The sequence below is a fragment of the Oncorhynchus kisutch genome, linkage group LG26, assembly GCF_002021735.2.
Source record: "Oncorhynchus kisutch isolate 150728-3 linkage group LG26, Okis_V2, whole genome shotgun sequence".
In the NCBI taxonomy this organism is placed as follows: Eukaryota; Metazoa; Chordata; class Actinopteri; order Salmoniformes; family Salmonidae; genus Oncorhynchus; species Oncorhynchus kisutch.
In genome coordinates this window covers 40,288,442-40,302,894 of record NC_034199.2, presented here as the reverse complement: position 1 = coordinate 40,302,894, position 14,453 = coordinate 40,288,442, and the positions used below count along the sequence as shown (strand labels likewise).

The 14,453-nt window shown below is 42.1% G+C and overlaps 1 protein-coding gene across 16 annotated transcripts in view; it reads right to left on the bottom strand.

Moving 5' to 3' along the window:
- The window catches only part of LOC109871270 (R3H domain-containing protein 1), a 62,535-nt gene extending 48,984 nt beyond the window's left edge, over positions 1-13,551 (bottom strand). For 2 of the 16 annotated variants that reach the window (XM_031805451.1, XM_031805449.1), the window contains exon 1: positions 12,777-13,001. The gene's annotated coding sequence lies outside the window, so the exon portion shown is untranslated. Of the gene's footprint in view, positions 1-8,838; positions 8,877-12,776; positions 13,011-13,436 lie in introns of those variants that run through there. The other 14 variants (XM_031805464.1, XM_031805462.1, XM_031805469.1 and 11 more) reach the window with 13 other exon arrangements.
- Positions 13,552-14,453: the final 902 nt, after the last annotated feature.

The following is a 14,453-nucleotide window of genomic DNA, read 5'->3' as shown; positions in this document are numbered from 1 at the left end:
ATTAGGTAGGCCTATTTGTAAAAAATACATAAAAATGTAATCCCTTTATGATGATCGGGACCTGTTAGTGGTAGTTGTGATAATTGCACAGATTTTATTTTGTGGAGACAAAAATATCAGGTTAGGGATTTTTTCTTAATGTTAATGATTCAATTTCTTTTAAATGTTAACATTCACACCCCTAGTCAGCGCCATGTGAATGTTAAGCTATTTAAAAAGGTCTCACTCTCCATAGCTGACGTATGTGAGATCAGTCATCCAGAGAGCTGGTGCTCTCATGCATGGTTCAGTTTTGTTTGCCTCAAACCTCTCTCAGATGTAGAGGTTTAGGTGTTCATGAAAAGGAGGCCAGGAACTGCAAAAGGGGACAGACAGGGTGCCCTAATCTTCCTATAAAAAGAAGCCTTGACCACAGAATCTGAAGGGACAACTTATCGACTAAAAACACAGGCAGGCTTTTCAGCGCCACGGTTGTCAGGCACACACTCTGGATGTCTGAGTATCAATTCACATTTGGCAAATACGGTTTCCCAGAAAAAAAAGTGAGATCCTGAATAAGTGGCAGTCAGTCCCAATTCACACTCAACAGCCACCACATTCTCCAAACCCCCACAAAACCCCCACATTCTGTAACCCCCCCCTCACACACACAAAGCTGTAACAAAGGATATCAAAGTGGCACCGTCACTCATGTCATTCCAGCACTATAGCTGGGAAAAGAGAAAAATCTGTCAAATAATTATAGCTTGTCCTACGATTTCACTCTGCTGTTGTCTTTTTTGTTCTTTCACATGCAAAAACAAAGTCCCCGGCATTCAGCTTGGAAACACCTGGCACAGGGCTTGTGAGACAACACTTCCAAAGCGCTCGACCAATTCATTTGCATAATAAAAAAAGCGTAATGGCAGCGATTACTAATTAAGACTCGAATTGCAATTTGCTCTCAGGAAAGAGGGAGGAAAAATGAGAGAGAGAGAGGTGACAAATGCATTTATTTACATTTTTCCCCAAGGACATACTGATTCATGCACATTCTAGGAAGGCAAAAAAAAAGTCCTAATGAGGTCCCTTGGGGTGTAGGGAGAGCCTTCTCTTTCTCTCCCCCTCGTTCTCTCCTTTCCCTCTGTGTTGGGGAACGTGTTCCATCCTCATTAGAGCAGAGGCAGGAAACGGGGCTGCACAGACTCTGGGTTCGGCATATGTCACTGAGATGGAAGGACAAGTGGGGAGGGGAGGGGGGGGGGGGTGACGTTAGCTAGCGCTAGTCGGCTGTACCTGCGCCAGAACTCCGATATTTATCCCCCTATAGCTAGTTCTCAATATTTTTTAAAAACGCTTTAAAATGGTGAGCCAACATGTTTTACCTCAAACTCATTCTCTCATGGCTTTATCATGTCCCCCTGCAGCAGACATACAGTGAACAATACATTTGTTATATCAAATCGCAATATCGAACCACAATACATACACTGAACACGCAACAAAAACGCAACAATTTCAAAGACTTTACAGTTCCTTATAATCAATCAATTGAATTAAATGGCTTAGGCCCTAATCTATGGATTTCACAACTGGGAAACTGTTGGACAGAGAACTAAAAAAAAAAAAATTTAAGGATAGGAAACAAGTCAGTATCTAGTGACCACCATTTGCTTCTTGCATCTCGACACATCTCCTTCGCATAGAGTTGATAAGGCTGTTGATTGTGGCATGTGGTCCCAATCCATGGAACACCTAGGAACCTGGAACCCGTAGTCCTACACTGTCGATGCAGATCAACCCAAACATGCTCAAATGGGTGACATGGCAGGTGAATATGCAAGCCATGAAAGAACTGGGACATTTTTAGTTTCCAGGAATTGTGTACAGATCCTTGAGACATGGGGACATTCATAATGCTGAAACACGAGGTGATGGCAGCGGATGAATGGCACGACAACGGGCCTCAGGATCTCATCACAGTATCTCTGTGCATTCAAATTGCCATCAATAACATGCAATTGTGTTCGTTGTTCATAGCTTATGCTATAACCTCACTGCCACCATGGAGCACTTGGTTCCCAACAATGACATCAGCAAACCGCTTGCCGATACGATGCCATACACGCCATTTGCCATCTGCACGGTACAGTTGAAACAGTGAAGAGCACACTTCTCCAGCGTGCCAGTGGTCATCGAAGTTGAGCATTTGCCCACTGATGTCGGTTACGACGCCAAACTGCCAACAGGTCAAGACCCTGGTGAGGACGACGAGCACGCAGATGAGCTTCCCTGAGACGGTTTCTGACAGCAGAATTGTTTTGTTGTTGTGCAAACCCACAGTTTAATCAGCTGTCTGGGTGGCTGGTCTCAGACGATCCCGCAGGTGAAGAAGCCGAATGTGGAGGTCCTGGGCTGGCTTGGTTACACGTAGTCAGCAGTTGTGAGGCCGGTTGGAAGTACTGCCAAATTCTTTAAAAACGACACTAGAGGCAGCTTATGATAGAGAAATTAACATTAAATTCTGGCAACAGCTCTGGTGGACATTCCTGCAGTCAGCATGTCAATTGCAATCTCCCTCAAAGCTTGAGACATCTGTGGCATTGTGTTGTATGACAAAACTGCACATTTTAGAGTGGCCTTTCATTGTCCCCCGCACAAGATACACCTGTGTAATGATCATGCCATTTAATCAGCTTCTTGATATGTCACACCTGTCAGGTGGAAGGATTATCTTGGCAGAGAAACACTCACTAACAGGGATGTCAACAAATGTGTGCACAAAATGAGAGAAATACATTTTTTTGTGTATATGGAACATTTCTGGGATCTTATATTTCAGCTAATGAAACATGGGACTTACAATTTACACGTTGAGTTAATTTTTTTGTTCAGTATAGAGTCGCAACACAATATCGTATTTGAACCTAAGTATCGTGATAATTTCGTATTATGAGGTCTATGGCAATTTTCAGCCCAATCAACAACGGCAAAGTTGTAGATTGTTTTAATGCAATGAAAATGTGTTTGCAGAACATATATCTGTGGTGGTTTCCGATGGCAAACCACCGTGAACCTCAAAATGACGACTCCCGGTACACTATATCTATTGATCTGAAGATCACCACCACCCCCCCCGGGCTTTTTATAGGACACCGTGTTTCTTAGCAACCGGTAACATTACATCGTTGGTGTTTTTTCTTCCCCCAAGCCGGAGAAACAAAATGAATATGCGACTCCAGACAGTTTCCCCAGCCCAGACTTCATAAACAAACACGGCATAGTAATGCTGGAAGTGACAGGTCACTGCTCACATTTATTGATTCCCAGAGCGACAGGCAGGCGTACGATGCAGCACACACCCAGACTGGCATCTTCCCACACACGCCCCACCATGTGGAGCAGAGTATCATCAGCCTCCTCTTCAGTTGTTTAAGGCGAGAGTCTCCGTGCAACCCCCCCCCCTCCCAAGTGATTGACCTTTTCTATTGCACAGGTATATGCAGAGCAGCTTAGTATCCACTACAGGGAAAGGGCAACAGTGTTTGTAGAGCGATATTAAACCCCTATAGGGACCAGAGAGACAGCGTTTCCCTCGCTCTCCCTCTATCGGCAATCTGCAATTCTCTACGAGAAAAATTGCTAGGGGAGAAGAAACTAATTAGAAGCACATGGGAGAGATCGGTAGCAATTAGAGGGGAGCTCGTCAGCTGTGAACCCCTACCTGCAACAGTGGCTCTGCGCTGCACAGGAGCACAGATGACAGGGTGAGCGTTCTGCACAATTGCCGCTCTGTCTGCCCCCCCACCCCGCTCTCCCCCTCTCTATTGGTGTGAAAAATATGCAGGAGAAGGGGCTGCCGCAGAAAATATCTGTGGGGGGCCTGGGAGAGAGCAGGGTTTCGCCAGGCATATATTCTAATTAGGTCAACCCTCATCCTAATGGTCGACCTCTACCTTGATTTGACAGAGCCTGGTGCTGGTGGACCCCCCACCTGGATGGCAGACTGCAGGGAGGGAGGGAACATTGGAGGGAAAGGTATCATTGAAGCCCAGGCGAAGGACAGACCAGACGGCAACCCTGAACACTCAGTTCTTTTATGTTATCGGTTGTACTCGCTTTCAGGGAACTGAACGTAATAGAAATACCTAACACTGTCCAAGAGATGCACTCATTCTGTGGAGAATGATATAAACCCCCAGCCAGCCATCCTAGGTTATTCCTTAATATTGTGTAAATTTAATTGGCTCCGTGACCCTTTTCTGATGATGGATGACTCAAGGATTCAGAGCGCATTCATACAACGTAAAAGACTGATGGGGGTGAGGGTGTAATGGTTTTAAAGCCAGCACTTGGGCCACTGTATAGGCGAATAGATAAAACTGCTGTCTGCCTGCCTCAAAAGGAAAAACTCCCAACAAATCTTGTGTCAGGTCAAAGTTCTGATGGAAGCCACATGAAAAGGTTGAAGGTAAAACAGGGATATGCAGCTTTAACTTTTAAACAAGGTGTTGAGGAATCAAGATTCTGCCGTTCACAATTTCACAGCAAAAATAGAGGAAGCGAGAGGAGCAAGCGAGAGTGATAGAGTAGAGAGCAACAATAAAAAAAATTGTCAGCAATGGGCCTCCCGAGTGGCAGTGGTCTAAGGCTCTGTCACTAGAGATCCTGGTTCGAGTCCAGGCTCTGTCGGAGCCAGCAGTGACCAGGCTACCCATGGGGCAGCGCAGTTGATGAAACCAATGTTGCCTTCTCAAGCATTGGCTAGGATTTTCCTCTAGTAATAAATTTGGCCATGTAATACTGACAATGTCAAAAAAAGATATTATTAGAACAGCCTAATTGACAAATAACTCCTATGCTGTCAAGATTTCCTCTGAACATTTCCGATCATTACCTTAGACAAACATCATAGTTATCTACCTCGCCCACCTTAGCCAATTGATCCCTGGTTCATTGAAAGGGGGAATTATTTTAAAAGACATCAAAAGTATTTAGTTGTAATTGTAATGTTGCAGAGTGGCCAACTATCCTCTAGGAGAGATACTGGGTGTGCATTTTTTTTAACTTGAGCTTTTGGTCACAAAAAAGTTCATGTCAAGCCCTGCCTGTGGAGGGGAGATCGCATGGAGCCTGAAAGAGTCTCATGTTTCAGACAATTTTCAGAGCACATTTCTTTTACAGATTTTATTTGCCCCATTCATATTTGTTATGGCATTAATACATTTTTGTTCTCTTTCATTGCATGTTTTCCATCAATCAGATTTTTTCCAAAACAGACTTAAAATGTGAATGTTGAAAGGCGATTTATCGAAAAGATATCCCTCAGCTCTCTGCAATGTACCAGTTCCCCTAGGATCGAACAACTAGGAAGAGAAGCAATGGCAAACAAATTTACATTTATATTTCAGTCATTTAGCAGATGCTCTTATCCAGAGCAACTTACAATTAGCAGATTCATCTTAAGATAGCTAGGCGGGACAACCACATATCACAGGCATACAAAGTAATAATGTAGCCATCAGTAGAGTCAGAGCTAGAAGAGGGGGATTGGGTGGGGGTCAAGTGCCAGTGCTGGTTAAGTGGGGGGGGGGGGGGGGGGGGGGGGGTTCAGATGTTTTTGGAAGATGGGCAGGGACTCTGCTGTCCTAGCTTTAAGGGGGAAGTTGGTTCCACCATTTCTCTGCCCTGGCACACCAGAGCTTGGCCGTACCTTTTCCATAAACCATATCAATGACGCGAAGGGACACAAATTATTAAACTACTCCCTTTGGATGATTAATGAATGACCACAAATGACCAAATATGAATCCATTAGCCTGTCAGTCACACAATGATGATAGGCTAGAGCTCAAAGGTTAGAAAGCCCCCTATTCATCAGTCCCTCCTCCCTGTCCTACAGTCTTCACAAAGGAGTGGTCATATTTCTAGAACCTGGACCCCTGTCACCATTCTCATCACGATGAATTCTATTTGACCAGCAGCACCCGTGTGACTGACAGACAGCATCAAAATGGACCCAAAGGGCAGCCAACAAGCACATAACTATTGACTAGCAGCATACCGCATGAGTCTCAGAATTATATATATATATATATATATATATATATATATATATATATATATATATATATATATATATATTTTTTTTTTATCCATTCATCCCCACAAAACCTGTTGGCCTCGCTGTTCCAGTAATACCACTTATTCACGCATTTCAAAACAGGTTTAGGGTAGAGGTCGACCGATTAATCAGAATGGCCGATTAATTAGGCCATTCTCGGCCCTAATTAATCGGCCATTCTGATTAATCGGTCGACCTCTACCCTAAACCTGTTTTGAAATGCGTGAATAAGTGGTATTACTGGAACAGCGAGGCCAACAGGTTTTGTGGGGATGAATGGATAAAAAAAATATATATATATATATATATATATATATATATAATTCTGAGACTCATGCGGTATGCTGCTAGTCAATAGTTATGTGCTTGTTGGCTGCCCTTTGGGTCCATTTTGATGCTGTCTGTCAGTCACACGGGTGCTGCTGGTCAAATAGAATTCATCGTGATGAGAATGGTGACAGGGGTCCAGGTTCTAGAAATATGACCAACCTTTTTTTTTTTTTTTACACCTTTATTTAACTAGGCAAGTCAGTTAAGAACACGTTCTTATTTTCAATGACGGCTTAGGAAAGGTGGGTTAACTGCCTTGTTCAGGGCCTGTCAGCTCAGGGATTCAATCTTCCAACATTACGGTTAACTAGTCCAACGCTCTAACCACCTGCTTCTCATTGCACTCCACGAGGAGCCTGCCTGTTACACGAATGCAGTAAGCCAAGGTAAGTTGCTAGCAAGCATTAAACTTATCTTATAAAAAACAAATCAATCACTAGTTAAACTAGTAATATCATCAACCATGTGTAGTTATCTAGCGTGTCCTGCGTTGCATATAATCGATGCAGTGCGTATTCGCGAAAAAGGACTGTCCTTGCTCCAATGTGTACCTAACCATAAACATCAATGCCTTTCTTAAAATCAATACACAAGTATATATTTTTTTAAACCTGTACATTTAGCTAAAAGAAATCCAGGTTAGCAGGCAATATTAACCAGGTGAAATTGTGTCACTTCTCTTGCGTTCATTGCATGCAGAGTCAGGGTATATGCAACAGTTTGGGCCGCCTTTACATAATTATGACATAACATTGAATGTTGTGCAATGTAACAGGAATATTTAGACTGATGGATGCCACCCGTTAGATAAAATACAGAACGGTTCCGTATTTCACTGAAATAATTTTCACTGACTTTTTTGTCCTCCAATAATCGTTATCGGCATTGAAAACTCATAATCGGTCGACCTCTAATTGCAACACCGCCCCCTTTGGCCATTCTATCTTGTCTGAAAATGTAGTTAGGGATGAAAATGTCAGAATTATTGGTGGCCTGCCTAAGGCAGGATTCATACACGGCTAGAACATCCGGGTTGGCAGAGTGTGCTAACGCTAAAGTGAATAAAAAACAAACTTGGAGGCTTCTAATGATAACATGCATGAAACCAAGGCTTTTACGGTTACAGAAGTCATCAAAAGAGAGCACCTGGGGAATAGGAGTGGAGCTAGGCACTGCAGGGCCTGGATTCACCTCTACATAACCAGAGGAACAGAGGAGTAGGATAAGGGTACGGCTAAAAGCTATGAGAATTGGTCGCCTAGAACAGAGAGTAAAAGGAGGTTTCTGGGGGATATAAAATAGCTTCAAGGTATAATGTACAGACAAAGGTATGGTAGGATGTGAATACAGTGGAGGTAAACCAGGTATTGAGTGATTATGAGAGAGATATTGTCTCTAGAAGGATCATTGAAACCAGGTGATGTCATCACATGTGTGGGTGGAGGAACTGAAAGGTTGGATAAGGTATAGTGAGTAGGGCTAGAGGCTCTACAGTGAAATAAACCAATAAAACACTAACCAGAACAGCAATGGACAATAAGCATGTTTGTCCAACGGTATCTTATCAGAGAGGAATAGGTGAAGCATGAATATGTTAGCTAGCTAGCTACATGAAATATGAAAACATGTAGCTAGATTAGTCATTCACAATGTGGTCAATAAAAATGCAGGCTGTATCAACAAACAAAAAAATCAGGACACAGTATGGTAAACATTAGGGCCGGGGCGATAGCAGTGTCGCAATACTCGCTAGTACCATGGCAAGGAAACAAAACAGATTTAACTTCTATACAAAAACAGCTCTAATGTCAGAAAAAAAACATGTTTTCATCCAGAGTCACATGTATTTATTTTACAAGCTATAACAAAGTATTTTACATACAGCAGGTTTTTAAAAGGACCTAAGAGTTGTCTGCGTCGGGATTTCATTTTTGCCATGGAAAAAAATATGGTATATACACTGGTATTGTCACAGCCCTACTAAACATTGTGTGTGTGTGTGTATTCTAAGTGGGGCAACGATAGATTATTGCTGTGTTTGCAAACGCGAGCCGTGCAAAGCCCAGCAGTTACTCAGGTGAGAGCTTCCTGGGCCTAATGAAGACTGACATTTGTTTCTGTTTCTCCTTCCCCGGGAGCCCATATATATGGCACTATTCGCTATGGCACTCTATTCCCTATGTAGTGCACTACTTTTGACCAGGCACCATAGGGATCTTGTCAAATCTAATGCACTTAATAGGGAGCCATTTGGGAAGCGAGCAACCCATGCATCACATCAGCTCCATTAATATCTTCCAGAGAGATACAGACCAGGGGGAGAAAAAAAAGGAAAAAAAAGAGACCATTGCCAAACAATACTGAGGCTGAGATTAGCTGTAATGCGATTAGACAGTCTGACAAACCTGGACTTGAGAACATTACAGTCGGGGACGTAGCCTATCTGGAGAGAGAAACGAAAGATGAGACCAAGGCATGATACTAGACAGGTGGTTCTTTATTCTGCGTTTATTTGTATTTTTTTACCCTGACAGATAATCGTGTCTCTCTAGGAGCTAAGGCAAGGCAAAAGTCTGGACCTCATGGCACACAGCAGTGGCTGCTCAGTGCTGGGAAGTCACTTCAGTTGCAACCAGAGGACCGACCGACGATAGCACTTGTTTGAACACCTTGTCTCAGCGGAGTATCTTGCAAATTGGCTTAATGTCCTTAAGTAAATGGGTGTCCTGATGCATTAGTGTATGTCCTAACCCTCAGACACAGGCAGAACCAGTTCAGGGCAATTCAACAGTATAACAGTGACAGTCAGATTGTTCACTTTCAAATGTATGTAAAACAAAAACCAATGATTGCAAAGTTAAACAAGCCACAACTATTCACAAGGACTACTTTTAACAATTTCCATAGACATTATTACAAAACACATTTACTTCAAGAACAGTGCAGATTAGGGTGTGAACATTTAAACATAGAAATAAATCCCAAAATATTAACGATCCCAAACCAAAAAGATAACTGCAATGTGAAGAAAAACTATCACATATCTACCACTAACAGACCAATGACTATTACCAAAAATATTGTGTAATGATATTGTCCATATCACCCAGCCCTATCAAACTTTACAATCAAATAAACAGCTGATGAATCTATTAGCCTTATAGAGCACATATTGCAAACAATTCATTTGAACTAAAAACACGTTTAGAAATTTCTGTGTATCCTTGAAAATCGCAAATCAATAGCACTAACCAAAAACAGCCCATGTTTTTTTCTGCAAACCGGCACATCATATTCTCTTTATTGTGACACACAAAGTGAGAGGGTTTATGGTAGGGGAAACAGTGTTGCAATAGTCTGTGACAAGCGAACCTGGGAGGTTTGTGTTCACATTGCCCTAAAAAGGCAACCGGACCGTGGAATTCAAGCGAACCAAACTCAGACCCTCTCGTTTGGTTCGGGGGCTCTTTTGAGGGGTCTGAAATCCTTTGGCGTTCACAAACCACAAAACATTTTGCCAACCACACTGAGTTCACATACCTAATGGAACAATGCTGTAACATTACGAAGAGATATGCATTTTTCTAATTATCTACCACAAATATAAAGCACTACGCACATCATCGTCATTAACAGGTAAAAAAATGGCCCGAGTGAGAGCAGCAAAGTCCTGTATGACAATACTTTAATAAGTCAAATGAGAAGGTGATTAAATGCTAACTTTGCGAGGTGTAATAGAGCTAGTGGCAACAGTGCAATAAGGAACAGAGTGAGAGTCACAGCGCTGATTACAAAAATGATTGCAGTTGATATACTGCAATTGTCAATGGTAGAGGATGTCGGCATCAATAGCATATCTAAAACCAGAAGACTACAAGATGCCATGTCCAAAAAAAAACATGACAACCCCGATGAAGCAATTGTACAATGATTGCTTGGCAAGTGCAAAGCCCGAGCTCTCAAACACCATACGTAGCGTGAACAGATTGTTGGACGTCTATGAACACGTTTGTCACAAATCAATGCAATGAGCCATCACATCGATGAGAAGTGGGACATGAAGTACGTACTGAGAACATGGAGGCACACAACAGAACATAAAACAGCACTAATACTATCGTTGCTCAGTGGGGGATAGCAGTAAGGTAAGTGCGGTTACCACAGTCAAAGTCAAAATTGGCTGTGTATTCATTAATTTAAGGTTAGGCATAAGGTTAGCATTGTGGTTAAGGTTAGGATTAAAGACAAGGTTTGGTTTAAATCACATAAGAGAAATTGTAGAAATAGGCAGGGTTTATGACATTGTTGCTGTGGTACCAGAATGTAGGTAGCCAGGACAGGGGCAGATTGAACTACATTGCCCCCTAGCGGTCATATGCAGAACCACATTGAATTAATGTCTTTTTTTTGTTTTGTTTAAATGATAAAAGGCTGGTTAAATGTTCATAAATGTAAATTTGTCACATCCCTAGGGCAGATGGAAAGTTTGGTAAAATAATTACGTTTTGTGCTTTTGGTGCCGTAATTCGGTTACCAAACTTTGCATAGGCACAGTTCAAGTAAATGTGTTTTTGTCATTCACTGTTACAGTGGAATTGCCCTTCAGCAGTTTGACAGTCAGTGTAGCTACCCTGACAAACCCCACATGTAGCTATTATGAACCACTCAAAAGCAGACAGGTGTCTTAACATTGAGGTGCCGCTGGGCAACCCTAAAGAAAACTAGCCAATAATGTGGTTTTGAAATGTGCAGTAGTTGCAGGGCTGGGAGGAGAGGAAGATCTTCCCCCAGGTGATGAACTATTTATTGCTTTGGAGGATGTACTGTTATCTATCTTGTGGGATATCAGTCAGTGAGGCACAATAGAGAAACCATTTTCTTGGCCATTACACCTCACCTCTTCCTTCTCCATGTGAATTTCCACCACAATCTTTTAAAAGATTAAAACTGGGTATAAGGTAGACCACATACAATATTGTGTGTAGACCTGTGACACAGGAAATAACCCATCTTGCTGTCAATCTATGAGCAACTTCTGTTCATGGTAGCCTTATAAGGCATCCAAAACAAATGTAAAAAGACAAATACCATAGATTTGGCCTAAATATAGAACATGACATGCAAACCATTGAGCAGATAGTCCAACTAATGTTAATGTGTGGACATTGGAAATGTAGTGTATCCTGTTCCAAGAGGGGAAATCCTACAATTGCAAAAGTACTTAAATTACTCAGCGATGCATCATAAATTTGGTAAACAATCCTATAAAATCACAAGTTTGCAGGCAAATATCAAACTAGCTAGAGGTCAATGATTATCGATGCCTGTGATTATGAACTCCTCTCCTGCCAAGGTATGATTAGGTCATATTTATTTTCCCATTGTAGAATTACCAAGTACCCTACATTGGTGAATCACCTACAATGAAATAGTGATACAAAAAAATACTATGCTTGATTGTTTTGAAACGGGTGTTTAGTGCTAGGCTGGTACAAAACTCCGAATGCCCACCAGTAGCTAGTTACGGGATACGTTTCAGCATGCGAGTCAGCCAGAAGTAGGCCTAAATATCTCCATTCTATTTCCAAAGTTGGAGGAACACCACAGACGATAAACGTCATTGTCACCTTACTGTAGTGACAACGATGTAACTAACTACTGCACATGGATATTGTAGCCAGATAGGTTTAGTTCGGATAGCATTGCAAGCTCTCCAAACATGAAAGTTACCTTTCATCGCATTACAAAATCCAACATCACCGGTAACTTACGTAGTTAAGGTTACTTTCAAACAGCAATAACTTGTTCCATATGAACTGACGTCAGTTACCGGTTATCAACTCGACCAGGTCACATAACTACCTCGACTGTCTTACTAATAGAGCGTAACGTTATATTTTTACACGCAACTCGCTAACTAACTTGTAGCTCGGACTTTGTGCATTGACACTAGCTACGAACGAAGCTAATTGGTGGCTAGCAAGTAATGGCAGGCCTCACATGGTAACGTTAGCATATACTCGCTAACAAGACACTTCTGTAAAAAAAAAGACCTAACCAGCCGACTCAGTTATAAATGTTAGTAACCAGTTTTTGGTAGATTTTATTTAATTTTAAGGACGACTAGCTAGTTTGCTAGTTCTGTCAGCACGACAGAGTCCCTTGTTTTTATGCGACTGGTTAGCTAGCTAGCTAGCTACTTTCAGTTAGGCCAAAGCTTCGTCAACACATTGCCTTCCTCGCCATTGGACGCCGTTTAGTTAGCAAGCTTACTTAGCTGCGCAAATTATGTTCATAGTAAAAAAAACATGTTACATTTATAAGCCATTAAAATTGTCCTTACCGGCTGCGATAACTTTTGAGTTATTGTTCAGCGGTGTGTATATTTTTCTATTTCCAGTCAGAATCGACAACATGAGAGCTTGGCGAGGGGGAGGCAGCGCGTCTGCAACGGTCTGACAGATCCGTGGAAGGCAGAGTGGAGCCAATGAGTGACATCGGCGGGTGCGTCTGTACATTCACTATCTACTTCTATTTCAGAGCACTGTCGTGTCTGCCAAAGCATTGACCTAACTGATGAATTTACGACGCGCAACACACGTTGAATATGATATGACCGATGTCAGTAAACGTTGGCAAAAACAAAAAACGTAATTAAAATTGCTACCAGCAGCTTAGTTAATCACAAACGCTCAAGAAAACAGTCTAACTAGTTTTGCTAGGGCGAGTAAAATGGTCAGAGTGAGGTGTTCTCTCATTAATGTCTGTAAGTAGTTGGCCAACTTTAACCAGTTATCTTGACTGCTGATGTGAGGTCGGAGGGCTCATATCAACCCAAATCGTCGGCCAGAGCTTCCAGCGTGCGCTCTAAACGCTTTGATAGCAAAACGCTCTGAATTTAGGAACATAATCTGACAAAGCTTTGACTTTACTAACCGAGAACTCACTCTGACATACTTGAGGAAATTCACAAACGCACCCCGAGTCCTGTCCAATCACTTACCTACTAGCTGTGAGAAGTCAATTATTGTACACCTTTTTTGTTGTTGAAAAAGTTGCTCTCTGACTGAGACGGGGGCGAACCCCTCTTTAAAATTCTACAGAGTACCACAGTATGAGTCGCAATACCCATAAAACCGAGGGACCAAACAGGGAAATGGTTCCTATCTATCGTTTTTCCACCATTCATTTTTCCCACGGTATTTTAGAAACAAGTCAAATAAGAGCAGTGTTTCGTGTAGGCGTACCCTGGCGTCACGTTTTGATAGCCGTGTAGGACAAGGTGACTTTTATCAATATATTCGCTTGTATTTACCACCCCAAAATGAAATGCTAATGTAGCTATCATAAAGAACAACAAATGCCATGTTGATCTGGATGAGACTGCCAATTCGAGGCACAAGTAAGAATTTATTTATATTTATTTAACTAGGCAAGTCAGTTAAGCACAAATTCTTATTTACAATGACAGACTGGCAAAAGGCCTCCTGCGGGGACTGGCATGGGATTTTTTTTTAAATATATAAATACAAAACAAAACACACACCACAACAAGAGAGACAACACAACACTATATAAAGAGAGACTTAAGACAACAACATAGCAAGGCAGCAACACATGACAACACAGCATGGTAGTAACACAACAACAACATGGTAGCAACAGAACATGGTAGCAGCACAAAACATGGTACAAACATTATTGGGCACAGACAACAGCACATAGGGCAAGAAGGTAGAGACAACAATACATCACACAAAGCAGCCACAACTGTCAGTAAGAGTGTCCATGATTGAGTCTGAATGAAAGAGATTGAGAAAAAACTGTCCAGTTTGAGTGTTTGTTGCAGCTTGTTCCAGTCGCTAGATGCAGCGAACTGAAAAGAGGAGCGACCCAGGGATGTGTGCTTTGGGGACCTTTAACAGAATATGACTGGCAGAATAGGTGTTGTATGTGGAGGATGAGGGCTGCAGTAGATATCTCAGATAGAGGGGGGGGGGGGTGAGGCCTAAGAGAGTTG